We start from the raw sequence: 9,415 nt of genomic DNA on the forward strand, positions 1-9,415 counted from the left end.
TGCTGCCATTTAGGTCTCTCAGATAGTAGTAATTTGAAATGGCAGCTATAGAAAGCTGAGACATTGTCACATATGCTTTGTGAAAATCATTTCTATGATTTGTTTATTCATCCACTGAAAATCAACTGAGGGAGGGAACTTGATACAGTATATACAGGCTTGATGGCAGATTAGGCCAAAGTAAGTGGGGAGGAAGCAATTCACTTCTAGTGACAGTGGCATTGGGCTCTTCTTGGTTTATTTGTGAAAGCAGGATCTAGTATCAACCATGAAAATAGCAAGGACACCTAGTAGCAGCCCAATAAAAGCTAAGAAAGTCAAAACTAGTAGTCTTGTTCTTAAGCACTACAAATGGAGTACTTCCCTTTGTTTCTATGACACAAATACTTGGTTTCCTTCCTCCTCTAAGGCTACACCACTGAGATGTTAACTACCATGTCCCAGCTCTGCTCTGTAATGTGAGGCTTCTCAGAATGGGGTTGGATTTCTACTCTGTGTGCCTGTCCTTGGCTTATCTGACCTTCTTTTATTACTCGAACAATATACACTAGTCAAAACAAATCTTCATTTCATTATTGCACAGCTATAGAACTTTGCGGGTGAATTTCTTATGTACTTTGTATCTTGCTTTCTTCTCTTTTAGAGATTAAAAATAGTGGATCCTACACAAATTTAAAGGGATTTAATGAAGTATTTATACATATGATATATAATGTATGATTAAAAATAATCATGTGTGGTTAGTTTAAAATCTGAAAGTGAACATGGGAAAATATAGGACAACATGTATGAAAATATGGTCTAAGAAATAGGGAAAACTATACCAAGAGCAAGAGTGTCTAGTGCAGAAGCGTCAGACAGAGTGCTCATAGAGAGTCTCAGAGAGGGACTCAGATGGAAAATCCCCAGGTACCAAAGATGCATTAAGTCACCCCACGAACAAAACTGCAGCTGCAGAAGGACGAGGCAGAGCCTTTCCAACCCATGGGTTCTGGTGCCAAGGTGTTTTTTAAGTGCAACAAAATTGATTGTTCTGCACCCATTGAACACATTGTTTGTATCCTGGTTGTCTACCCAACCGCAGAGTTGGGCAGACCTTCCTGTCAAGCTGTTTGTTATTCCAAGGCAAATTTGGAAACTACTGCTACTGTTCATTGGAACAGTCTTGTCTTGATGGGTGGAAGAGAGGGGGAGAGGATTTTCCAAACCATTCCCTTCTGGCTCCTACCAGCCAACCTTCATACCAGAAGAGTACTTGCAGATTGTCTCCTGACCCCTTCAGGAGCTGCTGAGAAAGTGCAAAGTGTCACTTGCTTAGTGAAGCAAATTCAAGTCCTGCAATGGAGCTGGAGACCCAAGGACACATCCACAGGTGTCAGCTAAGGAAGCCTATGAAAGTTCAGAGTGTTGGCAGATTTTTGGAAACTACAGAGTATGAGAATATATGCAGAATCTGTGTACAAAGAGCTGTACCAGATGAACAAGTGGCCAAGAACCCTAGAGACAGGTCAGGCCAGAAGATGGGCATCTATATATAAATAAAAGTTGTCTTATGTATCAGCTTTTAAGTTCTGGTTAGTCCCAAACTACATTAGTGGTCATAAGTTAAGTCCTAGGTTTCTATTCTATATTTAAGAGTGTAAGCAGGGTGCAAGATCCTAGTAGGTTTGGGGCCTTTTGACCCAGAAGCCCTTCCATTGTGGTTATTGCCACCATTCCACATGCAAAGTTTAAACTGTGAGACATCTTACTTGCAGATGTCCTCCTACTAAGAAAAGGCAAAAAAAAAAATTAGCTTTGAGGAAGCAAAGTAACTAAGAAGTACCCCAGAAAGAACTTTAAGATGTTCTCTAGATTCATGACTTCATAATGCATGCCACCTTCTTCTAGCTATACAAGCAAACATCATACCGGTGCTATTAAAAGGGCTTTGCAGATTTGTTAAGGGCTCAAATCAGGGAATTTAAGATAGCCTTGTCATATAGGTCTGGCCTAATCACGGGAGGCATTTAAATCTGGGTCTAGGGCTCAAAGTCAGAGAGTCAAAGTATGCTGACCCTGAATGCCACCACTGGACTAAAGACAGATTGAACCCAGAGAAGGAATACGAGTAGCCTCAGTTGCTGAAAGTAGTGCCCCGCTGGTTAACAGCAAAGAAATGGTGACTTCCATTTGTAATAAAAGGAGCTGATTTCTGCCAACAAAAGAAGGAAGCTTATATGCAGATTATTTTTCTCCAGAGCCTCCAAATGAAAATAGCTTGCTAACACTGTGACTTCAAACTTGTAACACTTTGAGAAGAGGGCCCAGCCACTTAATCAAGGCTTCTGCTATGCATAACTGAGGAAAAATATTGGAATATTCTAAATCCATACATTTGTAGTCATTTGTTATGTAGCAATAGAAAATTATACAGTCAAGCAAATTCTTTTTTTTCCATTTCTCCTTCCTCATTTCTTCCTTATCCCTAAAATATAATTCTACAGATATTGAGTTCAAACCATTGTCCAAAAAGATAAAGACTGAATTAGGTGTGTCTTCTATTCTCAGGTATTACTCATTTATTATGTAATACAAACTGTAGGTAAACATAAACATCGAAATGAGTCAAAGTAATAAGAAAAATGTAGATAAAATGCTATAAGGATATGGAGGAGGGATATGGCATTGACACAAATGTGAATAAACATGAATACCTGGGTGCATAATTTGTCCTCATTCCGAAGAGGACAAGATAAGCATGGCAGAAGGGAGGGAAAATGCAACCACATACATGAAACAGTCATCAATTATACTAAACTTTAGTATGGCATAGGTCAAATATTAGAACCTTATTACAAACATCTCTATACTTCAAATATAAGGATTTTTAAATGCGTATGTTTTAAAATTATAAATTGTCAATGTTCCTGAAAGTATACCAAATAGTTTCTTGGTGTGAAAAACTATAATGGTACATAAAATCCTAAAGGTATAATTGACAATGTGAAATAGGAAGAAAAGGCCTAAAGGTGTAGGGGAAGTGGGAAGGGTAGGGGAAATGAAATAAGGGAAAAGAAAAAAAAACATGACAAAATGAAAAAAATGGAAATAAAGCATTTGTAAATAGCAAAAGGATGAGAGGGTGAAGGGAGGGCAGGGCTAAGGGGAAAAAAAAATGAGAACTAAGACCTGTCATGTAAATATACAAGATCCCAATGATGAATGTAACTGTACTATATCCCTAAAATGTACCAATAAACTCAATGAGGAAAAAAAAAAGAAGCAGTCTAAAAGTTTGAGAGGTCTGTCTCAATAATACAGTAAGGTTTGGGGATTCTAAAAAAAAATCAAAATTTGAGCTCAGTTAGAGTTGTTCTATGCAAATATCTCATTTCACAAAAGAAGAAACTAAGGACTCATTAGGCAGTAGTAATAATGGTAAATAGGTGTGACTTGTTCAAGCTATCATTTTGGTCTGGAGATTTTGCTTAACAGTGATCAGAAAACCCTTACAGCACATCTGGAAGATATGTCAATATATTAGATGAAGAAACCCCAAAGGGAAGCTTCTAAAGATTAAACAGTGATGTTCTCACTACATATCTTGTGAATCAGTGATGACACGCATAGCCTCCCACCAGATCAAGGACTGCAACAAAATCTACAAGTTGGTTAGTGGGAATACAGGCCTGAAAGTCAGGCCTGCTGAGGGCACGACTGACATACAGCAAGTACCATGTTAGGCACAGTGGCCACCAATAGCAATGGGAGCTGTCTATCCCTCTAGGAGGTCCCAGTGGAAGACATGTAATAATAACATTTATACCTCACTTCCATGAGCCTATGGGTTAAGAGGATTGATTTTGAATTCAAAGATATCTTGGCCACTTATCTAATATGAAACTTACTAACAGTCTGTGACTCTCAATTCCTTTATCTGTAAAATAAGCATAAGACACCCACTGCATAGTAATCATATAGGCTAGCGGTAACACACAGAGTATTTGCTCAGTAAGTGATAGATCCTGTCATGCTGATTGCTTCTTCATTCTAGAGAGCATTTCTGCCTCTTGATATAGTCATCAGCCTGATGCTATTCATCTTCCCGGGAGAAGATTCCCAGAATATACTGCTTTGTCCAAATAAACCACTCCTGGCAAGTTCTGAGTGAGTGCAAGGAAGACTCTTCTAGAGGTGATTGGTAATTCCATTAGAGGGCACTTTTACCAGCACTCCTTAGGCTTGCAGTGAGGATGGAAGTCTCACACACCCTGTGGAAAGGTTTAGTATGAAATGACCATCTCCTGCTCATCAGTTCTGAGCCAGACGAGCCCTGGAGGGATGGGAAGGGAAGGGGGACACTCGGCTGCAATGCCTGTGAGAGGGTTTTGCTCCTATGGCATCTCCAGTTCCTTCTGTTGGTCCCAGATCATCTCCTGTGACTATGAGGGGTCCCTCTCCCTGGCAACTTGTCTGCTTGCTTACTGTGTCACCTCAGGCAAGTTACCAGCAGTGCTAGGTCTATTTCCCCATGTTTAAGATGGCAATAATAACAGCAAGTACTTCACAGAGTGGGTATATAGATAAAATAAACTAACATTTACATTGTGTAGATGAATGTCTGACACAAACTATGCTTTACAGAAGTATGTTTAAATGAGCTCAATATATAAACCCTTCAACATTTCCTTCTCAATTGCTTCGGATTTTTTAGGAGTAAGGGGTATAATTATTAATAATAAAATAGCTAATATTTATTAGGTTCTTAAAATTCATTTCTACTTATTCATCCATTCAAACTTATGAAGCATATACTATAATTACCTTGGCTTAAATGATGAGAAGATCTAGACAGAAAAACACCTAATCTATCTTTGCCATGGATATTGACCTGGGACAGCAAACTTTTTTGGTAAAACAACAGATATTAAATATTATAAGCTTTGCAGGCTGAACAAGTTTCTATCATAATTACTGAACTCTGAATTTAGCACAGAATTAGCCATGAAAGATATGTAAATAAATGAATGTGGCTGTGTTCCAATAACACTCTATTTACAAAATTAGATATAATGGATCAGTACAGCAGCCCATAGTTTGTTTATATAGGAAATGGAGGCTTGTTTCAGGTTCCAAACCCAAAGTGCCCTGCTCCACAGCCCTCATTTAATTTTTGTCCTACATGTGAGAAAAACTTTTCACTAGTTCAATGATTTTGAAATGAATAAAGTGACATCACATCAATTGAAAAAAGGCAAGTAAAATAAATTTTAACAAATTATGAAACATTATCAAATGCTGTTAATAGATCCGTGATTATTTCCTCGGAGACTTCATGAGCTCCTTGAAAGCTCACAGAATTTCATAGCTTCTGAGTAGAGGATAGATTCTGATTGATATTCGTGACATCAGGGAATGCAAAACAGTAGAAACTTTGGGGATGTCTCTGTTGTCTATCCATTTACATCTTTATAGTTAGTAAACATGTGTTAATCCCCACTTTACATTGTAGTGAAAATAATAGCTTATGAGCTAATAATAGAGAACTGTAACCACAGTCCCTGCCCTCCTGGAGGACAAATATCAGCCAGGTGCTCAGAATCACTAGTATAGGACACCGTGTACCCCAATATAGAGAATTCTAACCTGTGACTGCAAGGAAAACTTTCTCCAAGAGGTGAGGGATGTTCAAGAATAAGGAGGAGTCAGCTAAATGGAAAAGAAGTTAAATATTTCATATACAGAGTAAAGTGTACCAAAGCCCCGAAGCAAGAGAAATCCTCAATAAGGCAAGGAACTGGAGTCAATTTCACCTCTTTGAAGTGAAAAAAGCTATGGGAGAAAGAGTGTAAGGTGAGGCAGAAGAGACAGCCAATGGCTGAAGCTATGGCACCTTGTACATAGAATATAGAAATTAGCATTTAGCCAAAGGTTGGCTAAAAATTGTGTATTTAAAAGATGCCAACTTCTGAATTTCCTGATTAAATAAGAGAACATTCTCTCTGGAATATCTGAACCCTGGAAGTGAGTGTCAGTGATGAGCTTATTCTTCTGGCAATCTCTCTTTCAGACTGCAGGCATTACTAATTCAATTCTACCTTTAAGAGACAATGGTTCACCTCGTTAAATTCTTTCTCCAATGAATGCCTGTTTGTCATGGTTTTGCAAAGTATAACTCATTCTCTGTTACCTAGTCTAATGGCGTAGCAGACACATATCCTTCATTTCCCCAGTTTTGATTTTTTTGACTCTTTATATCCTCTCTCCCTCTCCCTCTCTCCATCTTTTGCTCTGTCTGTTTCTCTCTCTCTCTCTCTCTCTCTCTCTCTCTCTCTCTCTCTCTCATTTGCTTATCTGATTTTGCTAAAATATACATTTTAAAATCTTTTGTTCAGTTGATTATCACTTATGCTTGCTTTTCATAATTAGTTTCTGTTCAGTTTCATGCCCTTTCTTGAATTCTTATTAGCCATATTTTGCCACTAGTGATCCTTATTTAAAATTCTTTGTAAAATATTCAGCTTATTTGACCAGGGATTTAGCTCAGTGGTGCTGCTGCCTGCCTCACAAGCACAAGGTCCCAAGTTTGATCCCCTGTAACAAAGCAAAACAAACAAACTATATACACATATATAGCTTATAATACTCAGTGTTTTTTATTTTCTACTTTATGAATTTAGACTGTACCTTGTTCTCTGTATACTATTCCTATATGTTTTTATATTCAATACTTTAATTTAATGTATTTTAATTACTTGTAAATATTTGTATTTTCTACCAATGCTTCTTTATTGGTTTTGTACCAAGTAATTATTTTCAAAAATTTTTTTAATATGCTTTCTGTTGTTCTCTGGCAATGTAATATTTCCTTAGGTGTAAAGAAAGCTGCCAGAAAGGTACTTTTTCTTTGGTATTTGTTGATACTTCATTGCCCACTTTTTAGATTTTATTCTTCTAAGTCATTCATCATGTTCAAAAGCAGCTGCTGAACCCAAAATCGTGCATCAATTTTGTCTGCCCTGTTCTTGCTTCAGTTTAAATCACAGTTTATGCAGAGAAATCTTACATTGCCCCACTCAATTTGGCCATTCTGTGACTTCAAGATGTGTTTCTTCACTTCACCTGAAGGTTTTAAGGTGACAAGTTTCAGAATCTGTTAATTGGTTTATTATGAGCACCAGCCTTTGAGCATCTTATTTGCACATCTCTGTGCATTCTTTCTAGTGTTCTCGTCTTTTTTCACAAAAATAGATGTAATTTTGATCATAGAATTTTGTCTCCTTCCATTTTCATGTACTTAATTAGATCACATTTCAAAGAGAAAGATGTAAATATATTGTCTTTATTGACAAAGAAACTGTCAGGAAAAGGTCACTTGATTATCTCACCGGTTCTATTCAAGCACTGATGTGGGTCCTTGAAGAAGTTACACGTATGTTCTGAGCTGGACTCTGGGAAAGGCCTATTGTACTCCTGCTGTCTCCTGGTGAGTGAAAATCACTGGTCAGTTTACAGTACAGCTAGAGCAAGATTTCACCTTAAGGACTCTCAGAAAACAGCTTAACCTTTAACTGAGAGGAAGTGGCCTAAATGAGTCAGATGCACAACTTGAGGAAAATTTAGATCAAATGACAGACAAGTGTGTATTTCAGTCCACTTCTATGATTATTTAGATGCTATGAATGTAACAGTCAATTAAAGCCGGCAACATTTTTGCTTCTGTAAGTCTTGTTTTCTAGAAAAGAAGTCAAACAGAAACAAATATATTTGACAAGCGGTCATAACCATTAAGGTGAAAAACAAAGAATAAGAGGTGCAGAGACTTACAGAGAAGGAGGGACTGTAATTTGGAATAAGTTGCTTAGGAAAGTTCTTATTATAAAGATGACATTTGAGCTGCATCTGAATAAAATTAGAAAGCCTCAACATGTCCAGAAATGCCAGGAAGTCAAATGTAAATGCATGAAAGCTCTCTGCCTTGTCTGGGGCTTCTCCACATCTATTGACAGTGGATGGGACCAGGCCAGACCTGTGCCAGTCAGCCTCGGGGCAGAGGATCAGCAGTCTGACAACACCATGGCTCCCTTTCCCCTGGCCCACATGGGGCTGCCCTCCTAGCCTTTCCTTGTATGCACTACTGCTGGCAGCTTCGTTATCCTCCCTTCTCTATTTTTGCACTGAGGTAAGTTCGCTTGGCTAGACTATTTTTTTGCAAAATTTTTAGCTCTTGCAAAAACAGCATTCATTCTGAATCTAGAGTCATTTTGATCGCTTCTCGGCCTTTTGGCTAAGATCAAGTGTAGAGTCATTTTGTTACTTATTGTTAAAATTATCACTCAGTCTATCTTTTGTCCCAAGCCCTTCTTACCCTCTTCCTTGCTCAATGCATTTGAAAGTATTATGCAGAAGCAAAATCTCATCATAAAATATGGTATAAGAGGAACTGAGCATCCTTTCTAATGCTACAGAGACTAAGAATCCAGAAAATAATGGACCTTATTCCAATTACAAGTCAAGAGCAATTCCTTGCTTACTTCTGCCTCTGGGAGCACCTAGCACAATACCTGGCATCTATATGACCCTCAACAGAAACCCAGAGCTGAATTTAACAATAAGTATATGATTTTCAGCTACAAATTTGGGTCAGAGGAATTTATCAAGCCCATCAGAATACAAAACTCAAGCTTCAAAAACAGACCAAAATAATTATTAGTCAACAACAACAAATAATCTTTAATTAGACTTTCTTCCCATTACTGTTGCAAAATACCTTAAATAAATAACTTCAAAGGCAAAAGAGTCTTATTTTGACTATTTCAGAAGTTTTGGTTCATAGTTAGTTGACTCGGTTGCTTTTGGGCCTGTGGTAAAGCGGAAACACCATGGAGGGAGCACACAGCAAAGGAAATGCTCACCCCATGGCAGCCAAGAAGCCAAACAGAGAGTAGGTGGGTAAGATCCCAGTGTCCCTTTCAAGACCAAACCCCCATTAGACTCCACCTTCCAGGAATGTCATGGGCTGAGGACCAAGCCTTCAGCACACAAACGTTTCAGGGACTGTCAAGACTCAAACTCCAGAGGATTCCATTATGCATGAGTGGACTTACATTTTGACCAGTGATAGACATCAGAAGTCCCATACATGTGCTCAATCTGAGCATTAGAAGTGCTTAATAATTGCAGACTGAGATGCTGAGATGCAAGATATCCTAGATTCATGGGTCTAGTCACAGATGAAAAATATCAACACAGAATAACCTGAAACGGTCTCTCCATTAAGATCATGACCTAGTTCATCAGTGTGAATTCAATAGAAAAAGGCAAGACTCCTTATACAGTTGAGGCTTCAAAACTTGTCTGGAGCCAGACAAAATTCCTAGCTTGCGCAGTGTATTGTGGTTACTCTCACAGCCGCTCTGTACTCTCACAGATG

General features: G+C 38.2%; 1 pseudogene; it reads left to right on the forward strand.

Annotated features, from left to right (window-relative positions):
* The first annotated feature begins 8,249 nt into the window (after positions 1-8,249).
* Positions 8,250-8,332, forward strand: LOC117285094 (annotated as a pseudogene).
* Positions 8,333-9,415: the final 1,083 nt, after the last annotated feature.

The sequence above is a fragment of the Fukomys damarensis genome, unplaced genomic scaffold (genome assembly GCF_012274545.1).
Source record: "Fukomys damarensis isolate Sample0158 unplaced genomic scaffold, DMR_v1.0_HiC HiC_scaffold_5, whole genome shotgun sequence".
NCBI lineage: Eukaryota > Metazoa > Chordata > Mammalia > Rodentia > Bathyergidae > Fukomys > Fukomys damarensis.